General features: G+C 36.2%; 1 protein-coding gene across 14 annotated transcripts in view; it reads right to left on the minus strand.

The window, feature by feature from the left end:
• The window catches only part of LOC124957711 (chaoptin-like), a 67,954-nt gene extending 54,694 nt beyond the window's left edge, over positions 1–13,260 (minus strand). For 2 of the 14 annotated variants that reach the window (XM_047514906.1, XM_047514908.1), the window contains exon 1: positions 12,491–13,260. The gene's annotated coding sequence lies outside the window, so the exon portion shown is untranslated. Of the gene's footprint in view, positions 1–5,733; positions 8,844–12,490 lie in introns of those variants that run through there. The other 12 variants (XM_047514911.1, XM_047514912.1, XM_047514899.1 and 9 more) reach the window with 11 other exon arrangements.
• Between the last annotated feature and the right edge of the window lie 7,971 nt (positions 13,261–21,231).

Here is a 21,231-nt window from a genome sequence, read left to right on the forward strand (position 1 = left end):
TTCGATAGACCTCTTGAATTCTTTGAAATGTCAACTTACGTTTAACAATTTTTAGTTAAATCTATTTGAATAAAAGAAAGACATTCTAAACTACTATCTTATTTAAGACAAATTTATCGAATACTATGTACTTAGAAACTCTTCTAAGATCAGAATGTTTCGATTCTATTTTAGGTATTTCGTATTTGAATCTCTTAAGACTCCTCATTCGCTTGTTGTTTCAGTGAAATCGAAGATGGGATCGGTACGAGTTTCGACTAACAAAGTACTTTCTTCTCTCTCTCTCTTCCTCTCTCTTTCTCTTTCTCTCTCTCTCTCTCTCTCTCTCTCTCTCTCTCTCTTTTTCTCACGTTGTATGCTTGAGAATTACCGGTCGTATGTCAGGCGCGCAACGGAATTTCATTTCGCGCGTTTCGCGATCGTCGAGAACGTACGAGTGTAGGAAAACCGATTAACGATGATGCCCACGGAATCATTCAACATTATTTATAGAAATATTTCTAATGAATGTGCGCACGTTCGTGCCCGCGAGTGAATTCATGTCAACCATGTTCGTCGACATTCTGCATTTTATGATTCATAATAATCGAGAACTGAATAAGCTGGGAAGCATAGTACATTATATATGATAGACGAATTACGTATCTGAAAATTTAATTAATCCGAAGCATTTATCTATTGGACATTGTGTTCGACTTTTTTTAGTTTCTACATTTATTTCAAATAATCGATTCGATTTTACGTGAAAATAGAAAAAAGAATTATATCATTATTGCTTCGATGTTATCAATTATTACGCACTGCTCAAATCTTTTTAGAATGATTTATTTCTTTTAAACAATTTTAGGAAAAAAAATATACTTACTATCAAGTAAATATAATATTAAAACGAAAATAATAAAAGAGATTACTTTGTTATCATATTTTTCATAAAATTTAATAAGAAATCAAATTTTTGGACATACGTTGTATTGAATAATAATCTTACATTAAATATTAATATGTTTACTATTAGCGTATTTTTGTAAACATTAATATGTTTAATGAGTAGTAGACGTGATATTTTTCTTTAGTTTTAAAACGAAAGAATAAAGAAAGAATGTCAACGAGTATGTAAAGAATGTGTGTACTGTAAGCAATTAGAAGAAACGATCATCCGAAAAGTCTAAGTGCTGACGATGCTTGTTCGGTTCCCGCAGAATAAAACACGTATGCGAGCTCACCCTTGTGTAAGCTCGTAAAACATACAAGCGTATCCGATTTGCTCCTTCTTTCTCTCTCTTTCTGACGAGTCGCGCGCGTAACTACGTGACTCGTGGGAGTATCTATCACATCGGCGGACAATGCGCTCGGAGCCATGGCCGAACGGTTACTTCGCGAGGACAAAGGTTCTGACAGAAGGAAAAAAATTCATCTCCCGAGGATAGACGAGCGGAGGTCAGCCAAAGCTTACGAGCTTCGTGAACACACCCTCTTTTCTCCCTTCGTCTCTCCCTTTCTCTATCCCTCTCTCTCTTTCTCTTCCTCTTTTTCTTTTTCTCTCTCGCGCGCGTGCATTTTCTCTTTTTCTTTTATCCCTTCTCTTTTTTCTTTTTTTCCTTTCTTGACTTGACCACTGGCAAACTTCCAATACCTCTCTAATCAATCGAGCTACTCGATAGTCTGCAAAACACGTTGCCTTCTCGCAATACTCTTTGATCGACTTCCGTAACGATCTGCTGATCGTAAATATCATCGAAATCACGAACGACTTTGGAATCGAAATCGCTGATCTAAATCATTTAGTAAGATGAGGTGAGAAATTCTTTAGTCAAAAGTAAGATGAAAAATTCTTTATGTTGGATTTTTCATGCATCGACGTGAAGAATTGTATTCGAAGAAGAATCGTTCTCTTAAAGACACCGATCCTGATCGAGATATCGGCTTTACTTGCATTGGATAAAAGCTTTAGTAGGAAGAAAGGTAAAATGGAAAAAACGAAGGAATCCGTTGAGACCATCGAAAGGAAAGAGCGATCCATCAAAATCAAAAGAGCGTCGCGAGTAGCATCGCCTAACTCTCTTTTCCCTCTCCACGTTATTTCGTTATTCTTCGGGGCGTCAATCTTCTTCCTTGCTATGTTATGTTGAGAAGGAAAAGGATAGAAAAAAATGGGAAAAAGGAAAGAATAGAACGAAAGTAGAAGACACAAAGCCACTCTTACTTATGTTTATATATATATATATATATATATATATATATATATATATATTATAGTATAACACAAAATGAATATATACAACAAGGATTGAGATGACTATCGTATGTGTTTCAAGGAAAGAAAGAGGAAAAAGGAAAGGAGCAGTTTTTTCTCTCTCATAGAAGCATCGAAGGAAAGAGAGAGAGAGAGAGAGAGAGAGAGAGAGAGAGAGAGAGAGAGAGAGAAAGAGAAAGAGAGAGAGAGAGAGAGAGAGAGAGAAAGAGAGAGAGAGATGGAAAATGAAAGGGGAGAGTAATGGATGGTAGGCTCGTAGTGTCATGTGCAGCATGCCAAAACCACGCCATCCACACTCACTCATGCTCGTGTTAATCAAACTACGTATGTAGATATGTTCGGACTGGACTAGAGGAAAAGAGAAAGACAGAGGTAGGTAAATGAGTAGGTAGACAAAGAAAGAGAGAGATAGAGACAGATAGATAAAGTCAGCGAGACAGACGGATAGCAGACGGATAGGTCAGAGAGAGAGAGATAGAGAGAGAGAGAAAGAGAAAGAGAAAGAGAAAGAGAGAGAGAGAGAGAGAGAAGAATGAAGAGAATATTATTATAATCGTAGGGTCAAACCATATCGCAGGGTTATAGAGAAAAAGACGTGAAACGATTTAAGAGAGCTTCGATAACACTGTTGTCTTATCTAGGCAAATGCAATAAAATATGTCTGTAGTATCGATTTTGAGTTTTCTGTCATACGAAGCTACGATCTGTAATTCTTGGATCAAAGATAGTTCCCTGTCCTTTTCTCTCTTTTTTTTTCTCTTTCCCTCTACGATACGATCAAGAGAACGCGTTATGCGTTTCCGAGTGGACCGAATTATTTGCTCGATCGAAACGAGAAATCCAATCCCCAGAGAGGAATTCGCTACGTTTTTTTCGTTTGGTCGATGATACATAAAAGTAATATTTATACATATATGTTATACATATATATTATACATATATATTATACATATATGTTATACATATATGTTATATATATATATATATATATATGTTATATATGTTATGTATATATGTTAATACATATAGTACATGTGTACATATATATGTATGCATAGGTAGGACGAATATGCTATATACATATGTAGAGAAGAGAACAGAAAACAAAAGGAAATTAATATCGCATTACTCAGCCGACGATGAATATCAGATATATTCATATTATTCGGGCGACGAGCGTTTATCGCTCGTTTTTGTTTGTACACGTGAAAGGGTATCGTCATTTATTTATTATTTTATTTTTTTTTTATTTTTTATTATAAATAGCAAACCTCGTAAAATTAATTATTATACATCGACAAAGTAGGGTGTGCATGATTATATATATATATATATATATACATATATATATATATATATATATATATATTATAATTATTATTTTTTAGAGACGTAACGCTTGTTATATTGAACATTCTATGAATGTTCCTTTTTAAAAATAGTATGATATCGTCGAAAGAGCGTTATGAAACACGAGTGGCTTATCGTAATTAATGACCCGTGTCGAGGGGAAGTCGATATTGGAGGACGAGTACTCGCTCGTATCGAGATGGTGTCGATCGGTGCTGATTGAGCGTCGACGTACCATTGTTATGTGCCTTGTAACCTCTCTCTCTCTCTCTCTCTCTCTCTTTCTCTCTCTCTCTCTATCTCTCTCTCTATCTATCTCTCTCTCTATCTCTCTCTCTCTCTCTCTCTCTCTCTCAGATCTTCAATGGCCTTTGTTAGGCATACAGTATATGTTATCATCATTATTATATTGATCAGTCAAAGCAAAGTTTCGTCTTGATCTATTTATTCGATTTACTTTTTATACTTATCGTGAAAACGTTAAGAGAGATCTTTTTTATTTCCATATTCTAGATTAACTTGGAAGAGTTTTTAAGTTTTACTATAAGCTATAGATTTTTGACTGGAAATCTTCCTAAAAGAAAGAGATTGAATCTCTAATATTTTGTACAAAGTAATAGAGTTACGTGCTTATTTATTTTAATTCTACGATGAAGAAAGTAAGCTATTTTTTATTTTTGAAACTTGAATCTTAATGAAAGAGCAACTTTTGAAATTCGACATAAACGGAAACGACAACAAGTATTATCGTCGATAGACGACTAATCGATAATTCAAATTTGTCTATGTTTCTTTGCGTTCACCAATTTCATTTCCAATAAGCATAACTTAGCAAACGTTCTAGTATCTGATTCTTTATACGACCAGTAACCGACTCTCTGGTAATTGATCGAAGCGACGATCGAGACAGCTGCCGTGAATTAATTTGCCTTGCTCCTGTCAAAGGCAGAAATCGTTGAAAGCTACTGTAAGCAGGAATAATATGTACGAATGTACGTTCGAAAAAAATTTATCGACAATTTGCCTGCAATATTCTTCTCATGAATTACCATCGTTTCGTTTTACGTCGATCCTGTCGTTTTTCCCCCTTAGAAATGAGAAAAATTTTCGTTTCTTCGCAAAAACGATCACGAGGCAAACTCTCTTAACTTTTTAACGAGACACGATATCCAGGATCACTATCATTCGTGATCGCGTTAAAACGATGTAAAGAAGAAAAAAAAGGCATGTCAGCTGCATCAAGCTTCTTTTTTTTGATCTTTTTGATACGTTCTATAAATTCGAAATTTTAGAAGAGATTCGAACTCGAGGGCACATTTGCTATGCCGAGCAAATTTGGTTTGATGCTGGTCGATCGCTAATATTCGCGGTCGGCATGGAATGCACGGTAACCGATAAGGCCCCTTTGCAGGACGTAACCGGAATTTATGAATCAATGCAGTCGCATAGATTAACGATTCAGAATAACCGATACACGAATTTCAGTTAGTTCCTATATTAGAATCTTACTTTAGATAGCTTTGATACATTGATATTTAGGGGAGAAAGAGAGAGAGAGAGAGAGAGGTAGAGAAAGAGGGAACGAATTCATAGAATATTATGATTTTCTAATAGATAAATTATAATTTTTGAAACTTTCTGAAATTAATTAACTTCCAAGTTATGTTGTTCATGCGAACTTTAACACAATAATAATATGTTTTTACCGGATTAGCAATAAATTCATTTTGCAGTCTTTTAATCTCTTTAGGGAATTGAGAAGCGGGTCGTGTATCTCATAGGAAGATAATCGATTCTGTTAGTCGACAGAACAATCACATAAGATCTACGTCCGTCAACGAAACCGTCGTATCACAGACGATCGACCATTTCCAAAGCCGCGTTGCCGACACACAGAGCTTTACGCCAAATTGCGTTCGTGCAAAGGGCAATGCTTTAATCCCTTGCAGTTTGTGAACGATCAAACGCGTACAAAACCGATTAAAGAGAAAGAGGATGTATATATATATATATATATATATATGTATATAAATGTGTGTGTGTGTGTGTAGAAAGAGAGAGAGAGAGAGAGAGAGAGAGAAAGCAAGATGAAATAGAATGGAAGCAATGAGGAATTTGATAATACTTACCTACACGTTTTAGCAAGCTTTGTGATGAAAAAGAAAGTCCGTGAAGGGTGAGAGCTTGCGAGGAGATAAACGTGGGACGCAGAAGAAGAAGAAGAAGAAGAAGAAGACGATGACGACGACGACGACGACGATAGGCGCGTCTCCACCCTGACCTTAATCCTTTTCTCGTTTCACCCCACTCCCTTTCCTGAAGACCCGTATTCCAACACTGTTCGGAATCACTCTCACGCGCGCACACAGCATACACCTAAACGATAATATGTATCTAGTGGACGAGAAGGGATAAGATGTATCATCATATGGATCGATGTATCGCGAGGACTCATTACCGTTTTTCGATTTCAGCAACGATCGTAATATCTCTCTCTCTCTCTCTTTTTCTTTCTTTCTCTCTCTTTCTCTATCTTTTTCTCTTTCTTTCTTTTTCTTTCGAATATAAGCGAGACCAGTCGAAAGGATATGTAAATGCAATGATACTTGCGATACCGTTGAGAGGATGTAGATCGAATTGTACTGTAGCTATCGATAGTAGTCGATTGGAAGGATTCGGGAAAGGTCAAAGGTCGCTCTAGTCTTTTCTTTTCTTTCTCTTACTCTTTTCAGTTCGTACCTTCGAAACTCTGAGATCGTATCTTTTGGAGAAATCGACTATCCCCGATCGCGTTTCCCTCTCGATTGGACCATGGAAGAGGAGTTCGTATCATTCTTAGATCTGATCTTCATCCTCTCGTTAAACGCCAAAAAGAGAGACATTATAAGTCGATTTACTTTCTCTCGACGATCTATCTATCGCCGAATCGTTTGATCTCTCTCTTCTTCAAAGTTTACTCTGCTCCGTTGGAAGCGCCGATAATATTGTCTCACGTTATCTTTCTCTCTCTCTCTCTCTCTTTATCTATCTATCTATCTATCTATCTATCTATCTATCTATCTATCTATCTATCTATCTTTCTATCTATCTATCTATCTATCTATCTATCTATCTCTTTCTCACAACACAGCTACAGTAGCAGACTTGATTCGTTTTCTCGAAAATATTTCTTTTTTTTTCTTATTCTTTTTTCCTCTGTATTTCGAGTTTTGTCGTTCGTCCGTGAAAATTTGCGAATGAGAGAGCATACGTCTCATTGAAAAAAGTCAAGAAAAAGAGATCTTCATTCTATTTTTGTTTATATTTGTTAAGAGACAAAAACGACGTATACGAGGTCTTCGATATGCAACGATTCTCTCTCACTGTCTCTCTCTCTCTCTCTCTCTTTCTTTTATCTCATTTCCTATTTCTTTCCCTCTTTTCTTCATCTGATGTATGTTTTTCTCGTAAGCACCAACGTATATTTTTGAGTGGGCTATTAATCGCTTGCTAGACGCTTAATTGAATTTCTTTGGTCACCAGACGACGCTCTCGAAATAGAGATAATCGCTTTCGATTCTTTCTCTCGTCTCACGATAGCCTACAAGTTGTACAAGAAAGAATATGCAAACAACGAAGGAATTACGTTTAACGGATTATTTGGGATTATTTTATTAGTAACTATATCCATTTATCTTTTCACTTTCTCTCCGTTCAATCTCTCCGCAATCAAATCTTTGAAGTAATGTGAATGGAGTAATAGCAAAGCAAATTTGTATAGTATAATTATTACGAATATAACTTTACGATAATAGTCTATTAAAGTTGTATACACTGTTTAATCAATGCAATTAAAAATGAAATTAATAAACTCGTAAATCGAAATTAAATAAATCATAATCGAAAGTTTTTATCAGACATAGAATATATGTATACCGATATTAATGCTGTTGCTCTTTTTTCTTTCTCCGTGATAAAAAAAGAAGAAATATAAAGGAACAAAATAAAAGAAACAAGAAAAAAGAACAGAAGAAAGATAGAATGAATAAAACGGAAAACGTGGAAAGTTCGGTAGAGCAGAACATTAATTCCAAACCTCCGGAGAAACACGTGAACAAGAAAGAAAGAAAAAGAAAGAAAGAAACAGAGAGAGAGAAGAGAGAGAGAGAGAGAGAGAGAGAGAGAGAGAGAGAGAGAGAGAGAGAAAGAGAGAAAGAGAGAAAGAGAGAGTTTTTCTTCTCGACGTATAAGCGCGATCGTAGCGGCAGGTGTTACTACGAGGAGAATTTTCGGCAGAGTAAACGAGTACCGTCTACGTATACTATTAATTGCCGCCAGCTGCTAATTGGAGTTGGGACGTTCTCCCTTTTAGCTGGACGAAGAAACAAAGAGAAAACGAAGAAAAGTGTCTGTGTTTATGTATGTGTGAGAAAGAGAGAGATTAGATTTTCGTATTCGTAGAAGCGGAAGTTGACCGATAGAACGAGGATGCATCGTAACGGAAACTGGTCAGCTTGTGTCCTGTGGCACAAAATGACGCACGAGGAGGATCGGAGAGAAAGGATGAGGAGGATGAGGAAGAGAAAGAGGAGCAGATAGATAGATAGATAGATAGATAGAGAGAGACAGAGAGAGAGAGAGAGAGAGAGAGAGGGAGAGAGAGAGAGAAGAACGGAGCACTTCGTTATCGGATTGTTCGTGGCAAACGCCGTGTTTACACCGAGCTCGCGGATTACGTTTGCTCGTGCTATCGGATTCTAGTATATGTATATGCGTCTCTCTCTCTCTCTCTCTCTCTCTCTCTCTCTTTCTCTCTCTTTATCTCGCTCACTCTTTCGATATGCTGGATCGAAACGCAGGAAACTCGTTAATGCCTTTTTACACGAGAATCGTGCGAACTGCTCGATTGCGCTTGTAGCCGCCACGGAACAGTGATACTCGACATCCCATAATGTTGTATCTTGTTCTATGTACATGACAGAGAGATAGATAGAGAGAAATGGAAGCTAGAAACAACGTACGATGCAAATTTCACTCTTTCCCGAAGGTCTTCGATTTTTTTCGACTTTTTTTCGATTTTTTTTTTTTTTTTTTTGTACGATACGATGACCAACCGCGCGTGTTACGGACATGAATTTCGTTGCAGTTTGTTCGTTGCCTATCGGATTTTTTCCTCTCTTTTTCTTTTTATCTTGTGTGGTGAAGAGAGATGAGAGAGTAACCCGTTGTTAAGAGCGTTGAGGGATCAAATTTGGGAGATCTAGATCGGTTCGATCGAGATTTTAAAATCATCGAAATGGATAGACAGAAATAAAGGAAGAGTGTGCGTGCGAGAAAGAAAGAGAGAAAGAGAGAGAAAGAGAGAGAGAGAGAGAGAGAGAGAGAAAGAGAGAAAGAGAGAGAGAAAAGAGAAAATGATGGTCGTTTGTCGTCGTTTTACGACTTCATTAAGGCGTCGTTACGAGCTGGATACTAGCCGGTCGAACAAAGTGAGTACTTATGTAGCCCTTTCACGATAAACCACGTCGATTTATGAACGCCGACGGAACATTAATGGTCCTTACTAAATAATTTTTCGTCTCACGGAGAGAGAGATAGTTGCCGACGAGAAAGAGGTAAAAGAAAGAGGGAGAGGAACTCCTTTCCGGACGAGCGGCCGAGCGTGAGAAGATGACGTCGTAACCAGCTCGGCACGTTGTATTCGTTCGGTCCTGATGGAAATTTAATTCTCGATACCGTGATCTTTCAAGTCGAACGACGAACTTCCCAGCCATTTCGAACGCGAGAGTTGCGACGATAACAACGAAACGAGCACCCTCCTCCTATTCGAGGACGATCGATCGCGAAACATCTCTAGCTTCGTTTCGCGATTTAATTTCCTATCGATTTGGAAAGTGTTCTCGACGTACGTGCTTGTTAAAAAATAATATATATATATATATATTTTAAATATATACAATGATAGATAGAATATATTTAAAAAAATAATTATTTATTTTTAGTCATCTCCATAATATAATTATACGAATATGACGTTTAATTTAAATGTTCTTTTTGTATATGTCTGACGGCAATGGCTTCGGTTTTTTATACGAAACATTTTTTCCTTTTCCTAAAATCAGTAAATAAAAAGTTAGTCCGTGTAGTTCAGCTCTTTTGTGCGCATTTGTGTGTGTGTGTGTGTATGTGTGTGTGTGCGTGGGCGCGCGAGCGAGTATAAAAGAGAAACGAGTCGAATACGCCTGGGAAATCCGTTCTGTTCAAAAACTGCCGCGAAAATTTGGCCCGTCAAGCTGACTGCTCGGATTCAACGAATCTGTCGGGACGATTAAGAGATAGAGATAAAAAGAGGGAGAAAGAAAGAGAGAGAAAGAGAGAGGAGATGGATAGGGGAAATATGTACCTACAACGAAAATGAATGTCGATTCTCGAAATATTTATCGTATTTTTACATCTAAGTGCAAATAAATTCTGCTGAGGGGATAAAAAGTAGGAGTGGTGATAGAAGAAAGGATTATATAGGAGTTGTCATTTTCGATTTTATCAAAAATGTTTTGGCTGTTTTTTTAGAGAATTTATCGTTTTTATATGGTCCAAATCGCTTTTCTTAGCAAGGAAAATTAATAACAGCAAATATTTCCCGGGTTGCGCGTCATTCGTAAAAAACTTCTAAGTTTATCCTGGTTTATATAATTAAAAGTTCAACTTAAAGCTGTGCATCGAGTTCCATTCAAAATTCTGATAGCGATCGATAAATCGTTAACTCCGGAGCTTGTGAGCTTGAACGATAGCTTTTGACGTCAGAGCGAGTTCACCTACATAGAAATACGTTCGTTTTATTTCTTTTTCTTTTTCCGTTTCCCTACTTTTCTCTTTATATAGATCTTTGCTCTCTTTTTACACATTCACGGTCAAAGTTTGCTGCATCCCATGGTCTATATTTACTTTTTACAAATTAATTCGCGATTCGTTCGATATGACTCTTTTGATAAAAATTGCGAATGTAGAAATAAATAAAGTTTATTTAGTAAACAATCTCGATGGTGGAATTTTCAATAAAAATAATCAAATTATTGAATTTGAATGAAAAATAAAGAAAAAGTATTACATTGATATCTTACTATCCTAGTATCGGCAAACATACATCGTTATCATTTTCAAACCGTCGTGTTAAACAATATAGTTATGCATATTCATATCTTATTCATGTATAAGCTCTGCTTTCTCGCTTCATTATAGCCATTCCTTGCTATAGTTCGCTTCAAAATCATTTGATACTAGCTCGACCCTGTCTCTCGCAACGGAAAACGCTAATCCTTTTCCGATATCGGATTGTTTGCGAGACAAGACGATTTCGATTAAAATTGATTTTATTCTTATTATTATTTTATCGATAACTTTCTAATGAGCTTATAATAAAAGAAGAGATGCGGTAAATAAATAATATTGGGAAAAAAAAATCCGGTATAATTACGAATAGAAAGAGCAGAACTCGCCTATATTTTGTGTATGCGAGAATTTATTTCGAATGACGTCGCGTATGCTTTTTCGCAGTTTGCGAAACTCTCGTACACCGAGTTCGTTTTGGTCCTCGTTCGAATTCTAATGCTCCGAGAGTCGCAAGAGAACACATTGGAAAATTTTCTCTCTTATATACAGGTATGAACCCGTATATATGCCTTTTTTTCTCTCGTTTATGTTTTTTCCATTTCGAAAAGGGAGGTCGAGCAGCTTTTGTAACAACGAGAAGTTCGATGGTATCGTATGCACACACACGTACGAATAGCTCGAATATATATTTATATTTTAGCGCGGAAATAGTAGCGTTAAAAGCCTTGCCTAGTGACGAGCTGTAAAGAAATTTTCAACTTCGTCTATTTTCATAGACTCTACATGACTACCGCATACCATGTTCCTCGATTCTCCAATTTCGTAAACTACATATTATTTGATACGAAAGACAGAAAGAGACGAAGAAAGAGAAAAAAAGGACAGAGAGAAGCTTTGATATTTCGTTACAGTTCGTGAACATCGATAGCTGCGAATGTAAACTTCGTTATGGTGTTGGAAACTTTAGCAATTACATTGGATAGGATCGTGTGAAACGAAACGTTCGTTCGCGGCGTCGACGTGATTACGCTCGAATATCGAATGCATGGGGAGAAAGAGAGGGAAAAATAAAGATAGATAGATAGAGGGTGGTTGGAGAAATCCGGAGGGACAATATAACGCCATCGAAAGCTAGAGATAATGTTATCACTAGTAAGAATGAGCTTTCTAGAAACGTTTTATGGCTAAAAGTCATCTATAAAAGATGAAATACAGTCTTTTCTCGATATAGGAACATCCGATAACAATCGATAAGAAGAACCATTCAAAGAGCAATGTTGTGCCAAAGAAGAATCGTCTAATCTAGCCCTACAGAAACATAATTAACCCGGAAAACTTGTGTTGCGTCTAGATTGAAGTGAACACGCTCAAGTGACCATTCCATGATATTGTACAGTCCACTGATTCACTATGCATAGTGCACCCTGTCAGATCATTCATCGAGTAAGCGGTCACAGTGACCATAATTTCTACCCAATTTGTTCACTTATCGGAAACATCGAGAAAGCTTGCCGCCAGAAAGCACTCTCGATCATACCGATATCGATCGATCAAAGTAATATTCTCGAGTTGGTTCGTCGAGAGCGCCGAGAGTATTTTGTGACGGTGTGTGCGTGCGAAAATAACTTTAAAGAGAGGAGAAGGGAAAGAGAAGGAGGAAGAGAAAGAGAGTGAAAGAGATAGATAGATAGACAGACAGATAGATAGATAGATAGAGAGAGAGAGAGAGAGAGAGAGAGAGAGAAAGAGAGTGAGAGAGAGAGAGAGAGAAATGCGTAACGAAAGGTCGTTAAGTACCTTCGACTCGGTAGCCCTCGTAGCGAACAATTGCTCTCGTCGTATCCATTAAGTTTCCCTTTGATTCATCCGACGCGTCACCCCATCCCGTCGTAGCTTGTGGTCACCGAGGCGGAACGCGCTTTTTAAAGGAAGAACCCTTTCGTGGACTGTAATTTCTATCTTGGTTAATCACATTTCCTTTTTTCCTTTTTTTTTTTTTTACAGTAGCTTTGTATACCCCCCCCCAAAAAAAAGAGAGAAGAAGATGAAACGCGCGCTTTTTTTTTCTCCGACAGAGAGTCAAACGAAATGTCGAACGAACGAGGCACGTCAAATGGTTCGCCGAAAGTAAGAAAACTCACTTCGTGGGAAAATCTCAAAAAAGTTCGAACGTAATAAGCACAACTGTTTGCGATATCAAAAAAGAGAAAGGAGAGAATAATCGCGATTGACCTTTTCTTGATTAGAGCTTTCGAGTTTAGGAAAGAAAGAACTTAAAGCATAGAAAAATCGTCATTTGAACGTAAAAAGCTTTCGCAGACCTTCGTGTCTCGTTCGTTCTTTTCGTTTTACTCTTCCTTTCTTTCTCTTTCTATCTCTCTCTCTCTCTCTTTCTCTCTCTTTCTCTCTCTCTCTCTCTCTCTTAGTTGCACCGCTTTTATAGATCTCTCGTCGCGTGTCGACCTCACAGTACTTAGATCGGCCGACGTTCCATTTATTTCCGTCGACGGAAACGTGACACCCGGCGAACCGTTAGTAGCTGCGAACCCGTCGCTCCCATCGAAGAGTCGCCGGCGGACTGCGAGAGAGCCTGCCGCCGAGCCGAGATGTGGGAGCGCCGGCGACTCTCTAAGAGAGAGAGAGAGAGAGAGAGAGAGAGAGAGAGAGAGAGAAATAGAGATCGACGAGCACGCGCGAGACGACTATTGGAAAAGGACGAACGATGCCATGACGAGAAGAAGAGAAGGGCAGCAAAAGGGGTGACTCGTGCTAGTGCGCAGCATCCTCTTTCTTTCTCTCTGTTCGTCTATTCATCTTTCTCTCTCTCTCTCTCTCTCTCTCTCTCTGTTCGTCTATTCATCTATCTCTTTCTCTCTCTCTCTCTCTTTCTCGATGTTCCTTCGGTCTATCTCCTTCCTTTCCATTCGCCGAACGTAACTCCGTCAAGAGATAGCAAGAAAGAAAGAAAGAGAGAGAAAGAGAGAGAGAAGGAGAGAGAAAGAGTGAGAGAGAAAGAGAGAGACAAAAAGAATAATCTCTCGCTCGTGACCGCTCTCTTCGCGGGTACATTCTGGTGCGCAAGCTCTCCGCAAGCGCGGGGGATTGTTTGTACTAAAATGTCGACGGTTGCTGCCCCGGAGACGTCGTCCTTCGATTCCTTCGTGTTTGTCTCTTATTCTACATACTTTGATTACGCGTCCGAGTAGTACGCATTCAAGCTTCTTTTTTTTTTTTAAAGGTACTTTGTTGCAAATATGGAATAAAAAGAGGACAGTATTCTCTTCACAATCCTACCTCTTCCGTGTGATTTATTCGTACTATATTTTTATTACTCTCTCAATGTCTTCTCGCTCTATATTTTTTATTGTTCATCTTTTCTTCTCTGAAAAAGAGATTCACGATCTAGTCCATTTTAAGATATATCATTTACATCTTTTCCTCATTAGGATAATATTCCTTCTATACTACTTGATAAAAGAATAAAGGATAGATTGAAATTTATTGGATTTTATGAAGACGAATTAAATTGCAAAGTAGAAAGGGAAAAGTATGAATTTAAGATAGAAATGTAAAATTTTTAATAAATGCGACGTAAGAGTCGATGAAAATAATGACAGTGACAAATAGAATTAATGTTAAAATAATTGACGGTTGCGTGTGCGAGATAAAATACGAGATTAGTATTAGTAATGTAAATCCATGAAGAGAGATAGAAGAGTAAGATGTAATACTGGGAGGTTTTTAAGAGTTTCTCACATCAAAGTATGCACTGTTAAGCTTCGTTAAGAAACGATATCGTAGAAGAGAGAGAGAGAAAGAGAGAGAGAGAGAATGAGAAATAGGCGATTGCAAAATGATTTATGGTCTGTAAATTTGAAGTTTAGCAATTTCCACAAGCATTATGTGAAGAGAGAAGGAGTGATAAAGGGAGAAAGAGAGAGAGAGAGAGAGAGAGAGAGAGAGAGAGAAAGAGAGAGAGAGAGAGAGACTGACGTGTTACTACACAAGAGAGCAAGTGAACGGAGCTTTTAGGAAGCACTGCAAGCCCAACACTTTCTGACGTGAGGTACCCGTACAGTTTCCTTTTACACGTTGTCGTTCCTGCCGTCATGGAGGTGACGATGTACACTAGCGAACGTTCAAAGACAAGAACCTAGGGGGATACTGCAGGTTTCGAATTTTCTGTGAAACACGGGTCGACTGAAAAGCTTCGCTGAGATTAGGTCGACTACCAATTTCCGCGAGCTGTAACTCTCTCTTTCTCTCTTTCTCTTAATCTTTTTTTCTCTCTCTCTCTCTTTCTCTCTCTCTCTCTCGCTCTCTCTTTCTCTTTTCTCTTTTTCTTCTTGTCGCTATATACAACATGCTTTTAAAGGCCCAAAGAGGGGGAATCAAATTTAAAGCTTTCAAATTCAAAGACCAAACTTCGGCGGTCTCTCAGTAGTTATATATGTGCTTTCCTGCATACGTATGCGTATACAATATACATATATTTATATATAGGTATACATAGAAATATGTTGTAACGTTTCCTTCACCAGCGAAGAAAATATACTTTCAAGGAAAAAGACGGCTTTCGAGAGGCACCACGAAAGACCGTTCATAACCGCGAAACTGCTGTCGTCTTGTTCTTTTGACTAAAGTACGAGACGCGCGTTATAAACTACTGCTTTCCTTCTTCTTCTTTCTTTTTCTAGGTGAACCTGCAAAGTCAAGGTAAGGTCTTTCAGATGAAAACGAAGCATTCGAACTTCGAGAGACTGTTCTTGAAAAAGGAAAGCATCTGAGTTTCATCCTTTCATAAACGTCAACGTTTCTTTTCTTTTACCTCTTCACTTGCTTTTTCAAATCTTAAATTACTTTTATTTTCTATCCAAGAAACGACCATTTCAATTACTATAAATAGTCTATTTTCTCGGCATTTATATTTCTTTCTTTCGATGGTGTTTCATTAGCAAGATAAATTTTTCTATTTATTTTTACGTATAAGGAAAATAAAAAGAAATAATTATGACGTTAAACCATAATTACGATAAATCCATTTTCTTTTCGTTTGTTCTTTCTTTCAATTAAATTACATTCGTGAAATGTACGTGATATGTTGGGCAAAAAGGTTTGGTTGAGATAGTCGAAACTGATTCGAGATCGGCTGACCGGAAATACCGAACGCTAGAATGAAATATGGGTTGAGGTACTTGCTTGTTCGTATTTTTTCGTTATAGGAAATGAAGAAAAAAAAGAAGAAGACGAAAAAGAAGAACAAGAGGAAGAGGAAGAGGAAGAGAGATTCGCGTTTGAGGTCGCGATGCCGAATGAGTGAAAGATCGTCGAGGTCAGCCGCACGCACGCGTTTCTTCGAGCATTTTTTCTCTCCCTCTTCTCCCTCCCTTCTTCATCCCCTACCCATGTTTCGCTGCTTTTGTTCACCGGATATCACGACCGATTCTAGTTATTTACGCCCAGCGATGAATAACAATGAATGGCCTCGCGTGCTATAGCCTTGCTATCTATAAATCCTTTCGCATGCTCCTCGTGACAATTCGTGGGGACGAAATTTCACGAAAATGGAAATGGGAAAAGAGGAGATAGAACATGGAAAAGGTAATTTGTTACTTAAAGTCTTTTTGTGTTTTGTTTAAACTGAAGCGTCGAGAACGTCCTTAATTTTAAAATCATATCCCACGTTTAATGATCGAGTAGTATGTAATTACACGGATACTTGTCGTGTCGATAATGTTTAATTTTCGAAAATAATAGAATCTATATTCTTTATTTAACGTTTATATTCAACAAATTGAATTTTTTATTTATTGTATTAATATTGCATTTAGTATCTATTTGTATTGTTCTTTATTATTACTTATTAAAAACAACTTGTAGCATTTATAATCTCACTTGTGGCATTTATAATCTCAACAATATTGTTCTTGTTTTCCTTCCTTAGAAAATTTGCAAAGAAAACAAAGTTTTTCTATTTTTTTGTTTCATACGTTGATAAAGGAAGAAAATTTCAGAATATGAGAAAAATTATATTACTTCGAAATTGTATGATATTGTTCTATATGAGCTGTTCATTTTGAAAGAAGCTTAAGTTTATTTTTGTTTAAATCATTTGAATCAATTTAAAAATATTGGTTATTGATAATATGGTAGCATAATATTTCTGCGTTTAGAAAAATGTGTGATATACTAATTCAATCAGCTTAAACATTATTTAAAAAGTAGGATGTTTTTAGTGGCCATAAATGGACTTAAGCTACTTTAAAAATTAATGAAGTGACTTTTCTAGTTTGTGGAAAAGCATGTCCTTTGAAAAAAATTATAACTTTAAAATAAATAATAAAACTATGATTTCGCTTTGTAAAAATAAATATTGAACATTTATTCAATTTCAAAAGAATTATGCAGTAAAATTATACTATATTTATATCTCCTTTATTTTATGCATTCAGGAGAGATTTAAGATAATCATGGTGTACAGATGGTATATACTGCAATAAATTCATTATATATTTGTATTTAGGTGTTGTGATTATTTTTATAATTTTATACAATAGTTTATACAATGGCAACTCAATATTATTAAAGATCGTTGATTTTTCCCAATGCGATAACAAATTTATCGTTCAAACATGGACTTAAGCCACTTACAAGCCACTTATGAAATTTTTACGATTTCGTTAACTAATTAATCTAATTTATTAAAATATCAGTGAATTTGAACATATTAAACATTTGTAAATTGTTTAAAAATGAAAAGATCACGTAAGAACTGTATCTGTTATAAATTATAATTTGATATTTTTGAAAAATAGACTTTTAAAATAAACAACTCATATAATTAATTGAGAATTAAATATTTTTTCAAAATATCTTAATAGAATACATACACTTTAATCGGTATTATTACGTGATTTTATCAATCCAATTTCTAGAAGTATATGCACGCATCTTGATAGCAACGTAGCTGACGATAAAGAAAGAAATAAAGTACGAAACGAAAGAAGAGAAGTGACGTCTCGAGGGAGCGTATAACAATTCTATCTGAGTCGCGATAGCATCGTTATTTTTTAATGCCAACGGACTAAAAAAAATACTGTTTAAAGTTTATTCTCTCTCTCTCTCTCTCTCTCTCTCTCTCTCTCTCTCTCTCTATCTCTCTTGTCTACGATTTTTTCTCAGGTTTTATTAATCTTTTTACGTCACTTATTTATCCTCGGGGTGCGTTCACGTCGAACAATTTTTTTCTACAACGTTGAAGGAGTTTCTCAAATATAATAATAAAGCACACGGACAAGAAATATTCCTCCGGTTTCGTATGACTATATGTATAATGGGTTTCTTTCTGTTTTATATATTTATGTATACATATATATATATATATATATATATACATATATATACACATATACACATATATATATACATATATATATACATATATATACACATATACATATATATATATACTAATTCAATCAGCTTAATAAATATTATTTAAAAAGTAGGATGTTTTTAGTGGCCATAAATGGACTTAAGCTACTTTAAAAATTAATGAAGTGACTTTTCTAGTTTGTGGAAAAGCATAAGTCCTTTGAAAAAAATTATAACTTTAAAATAAATATATATATTATATATATTTATAAATAAATATAAATATATATATTATACATATATATACACATATACACATATATATATATATACATATATATATACATATATATACACATATATATGTAAAATAGTATGTTACCGTAGCCATATTAGTCTGGCTCTTAAAGCGTTTACAAAGGGTTACAATTTGAACTCCCTTACATGTTAGTCCGGTTTAGTTCGTCTATGTACCTACGTACTACGTATATTACAGGCACAGCTTTCATGTCAAACTCTCATCGAGAATTTCCATGGGAAAAATTGTAACAGATATTCCAATTCTAGCATCAGCGTGAAAATTTTTGTGATATCTACGTATTTTCTTGCGTAACTATTACACGTTGAATATATTCAATTTTGTCTACGATGAAAATTTGGTTAGTTGAATAAAGAAATAAAAAAAAAAGAAGAAATAATGTAAAATAAACAAATGAATGATATACGTGAAACTTTTATTATACAAATTTAATCGATTGTTAGAAAAGCTCACTAATAGTAGCTACCTATTTACTCGCTGTCAGTTCGAAATCTTCATCCTTTGGATCTAAAGGCTCGCTTGGTTCACTTTGTAGGTACACAGAAGTGTAAGGGCACAGGTTATAGAAGCGGTAGGTGGGCGTCTAATAATAAACAGGCGAGTACCAAAAGCTCCGTTGCGCCTGTAATATTACGTCGGATCATGAGGCTAGATAGTGGTACTAGTAGTAGTAATAGTAGTAGTAGGAGCAGCGAGACTCGGGCTTTTCGTCTGGCAAGTTCCTTTACTTAGCTGGCTCGTCTCGCCCGGAGGGCGGCTTATCGCCGTCGCTGACTACACAACCGCTCTTCGAAATTTCCTACCTAGAAACGCCTACGACTTTAACGCGCAACTCGTCCGTTCGTGAGAACAAGTTTCCGGACAGTGTTGAGTTCCTTCAAGAGAATTGCAATTTTCTTCCTATTGTTTCTTTCTTTCTCTGTTCATAAGGTTTATCTTCATTTCTTTTTCTTTATTTTTTTTCTATCTTTTTCTCTCTCTTTAGCATATAACTGGAACTTTTTTATATTTGTTCCGATCAATTTTAGAATAAATAATCGTTAAAAATCCTTGTTAATCTCTTTCTGAAGTTCTAATCACATCCCAAATATATCTTACGAATCGTGCGTATATGAATATTAAATAGTTGGATATATCGAGATCATTTATCTATGAATTGCATAATACCATTGTAATAATCTATTTTTTTCTTCTTTATAATTCAACTATTATCGTTCTTTTATTAACGAAAGAAAGGGACAATTAGAAAAAGATCGTTCAACGAAGAGAATGAGAAACGAAGGCTGAAATTTGGCGAGGAAAGTACTAATTTTTAAGATAAAATTAGCGTCCAAACGAAGGCGTGAAAAGGACAGATGTTGGCATGCAACGACGAATAGAATGAGAAAGTAAAAGAGAAAGAAAAAGAGAAAGAGAGAGAGAGAGAGAGAGAGAAAGAGAGAGAGAGAGAGATAGAGAGAGAGAAAGAGAGAATGAATAAACGAGAGAGACAAAGTTCAGCATAAATTAACTCGTTTTCACAATGGCGCATTATGCGTCGTCGTTTAACCCCTGGAGCGCTGCAACCATTGGAAGCATTGTTTGCGACCGCAAATGCAATGACGGCGGTATACGGAAAGGGCCGAGTTCGCCGTACATCGAAGCCCGAGCGTATCGAAAAGGGAGAGCTTCGTATTGTGTGTCGTTATCTCGTTAGCATTGTACTCGATCATTGAAATAACCTAATTCTCGTTCGTACATTTCGTCAAATCAACGTCGTATCAACGTCGATTTTCACTAATTAGAAACTTTCGTTGTTATCCGTCCATCTGAAGGTAGGTTACGTTGCTTGTAAACACAATAAGAATTGAATTATTTTAAATAGAATCCCTTAGAGGATTACAAGATACTAGTGTTATACTAGTTACATGGGTTATACAATTTCCATATTATCATTCTATTTCCTCCTTCGAACGATTCAACTTTGTCCTGAGATATATTCCTATATCATCAAAAATAATAGAGACATTTAAGATAGTCAATTAGATAGGATAAATGTATACAATTTTATACAACTCTTTTTTATCTTGTTAGAAAAACAAAAGTCACAATTTTTTACATTTTATTAAATGAACCCATATTATAAGTGGATCGTTTATTTACTTTTTATATTTATTAATGACATTTAGAACGAAAGATGTCGAATTTCCACTTTCGTTATTCGCTATTCATGACAACATTCCGATTTCAACAATTAATTGAATCATGTAGATAGTACGGTCTTTATATCGGGGAAGAATTAATGTACGACCAATATGCTTATGTGGACATTGAACAAACAGTCGCTTTGTAAACGTGAATTTCACCGCGTGTGTAGCTATTTGCAATGCCACCTATCTTCTCTCTCCGTCTCTCTCTCTCTCTCTCTCTCTCTCTCTCTCTCTCTCTATCTATCTATCTATCTCTATCTATCTATCTATCTATCTATCTCTTGCTCTTTATCGCAGTTTCCACGTTTTCTCTTCACGTACTCGAGTCTCGTTTTGAGAACTCACGAATTATCCAACCTCCCGAGCACGTTCGACTATCCGAGCCAAGACTTTCTTTCGAAAGAAGAAGGAGAAGAACAAGAAGAACAAGAAGAACAAGAAGAAGAAAAAGAAGAAAAGGAAGAAGAAGAAGAAGAAGGAAGAGAAGAAGGAGAAGGAGAAGAAGAAGAAGAAGAAGAAGTGGAGGAAGAAAAGGTGGAAGAAGAAGAAGAACGGTTTTCGTGAAACTTCGGAAAAAGCTCTTTCGCGAACTTCCCTTGAAACGTGTTGTTGCAGACGTTAATAACTCGAAGATCGTAATTTTTCTTGTGCCTTTT

The sequence above is a fragment of the Vespa velutina genome, chromosome 2 (genome assembly GCF_912470025.1).
Source record: "Vespa velutina chromosome 2, iVesVel2.1, whole genome shotgun sequence".
NCBI lineage: Eukaryota > Metazoa > Arthropoda > Insecta > Hymenoptera > Vespidae > Vespa > Vespa velutina.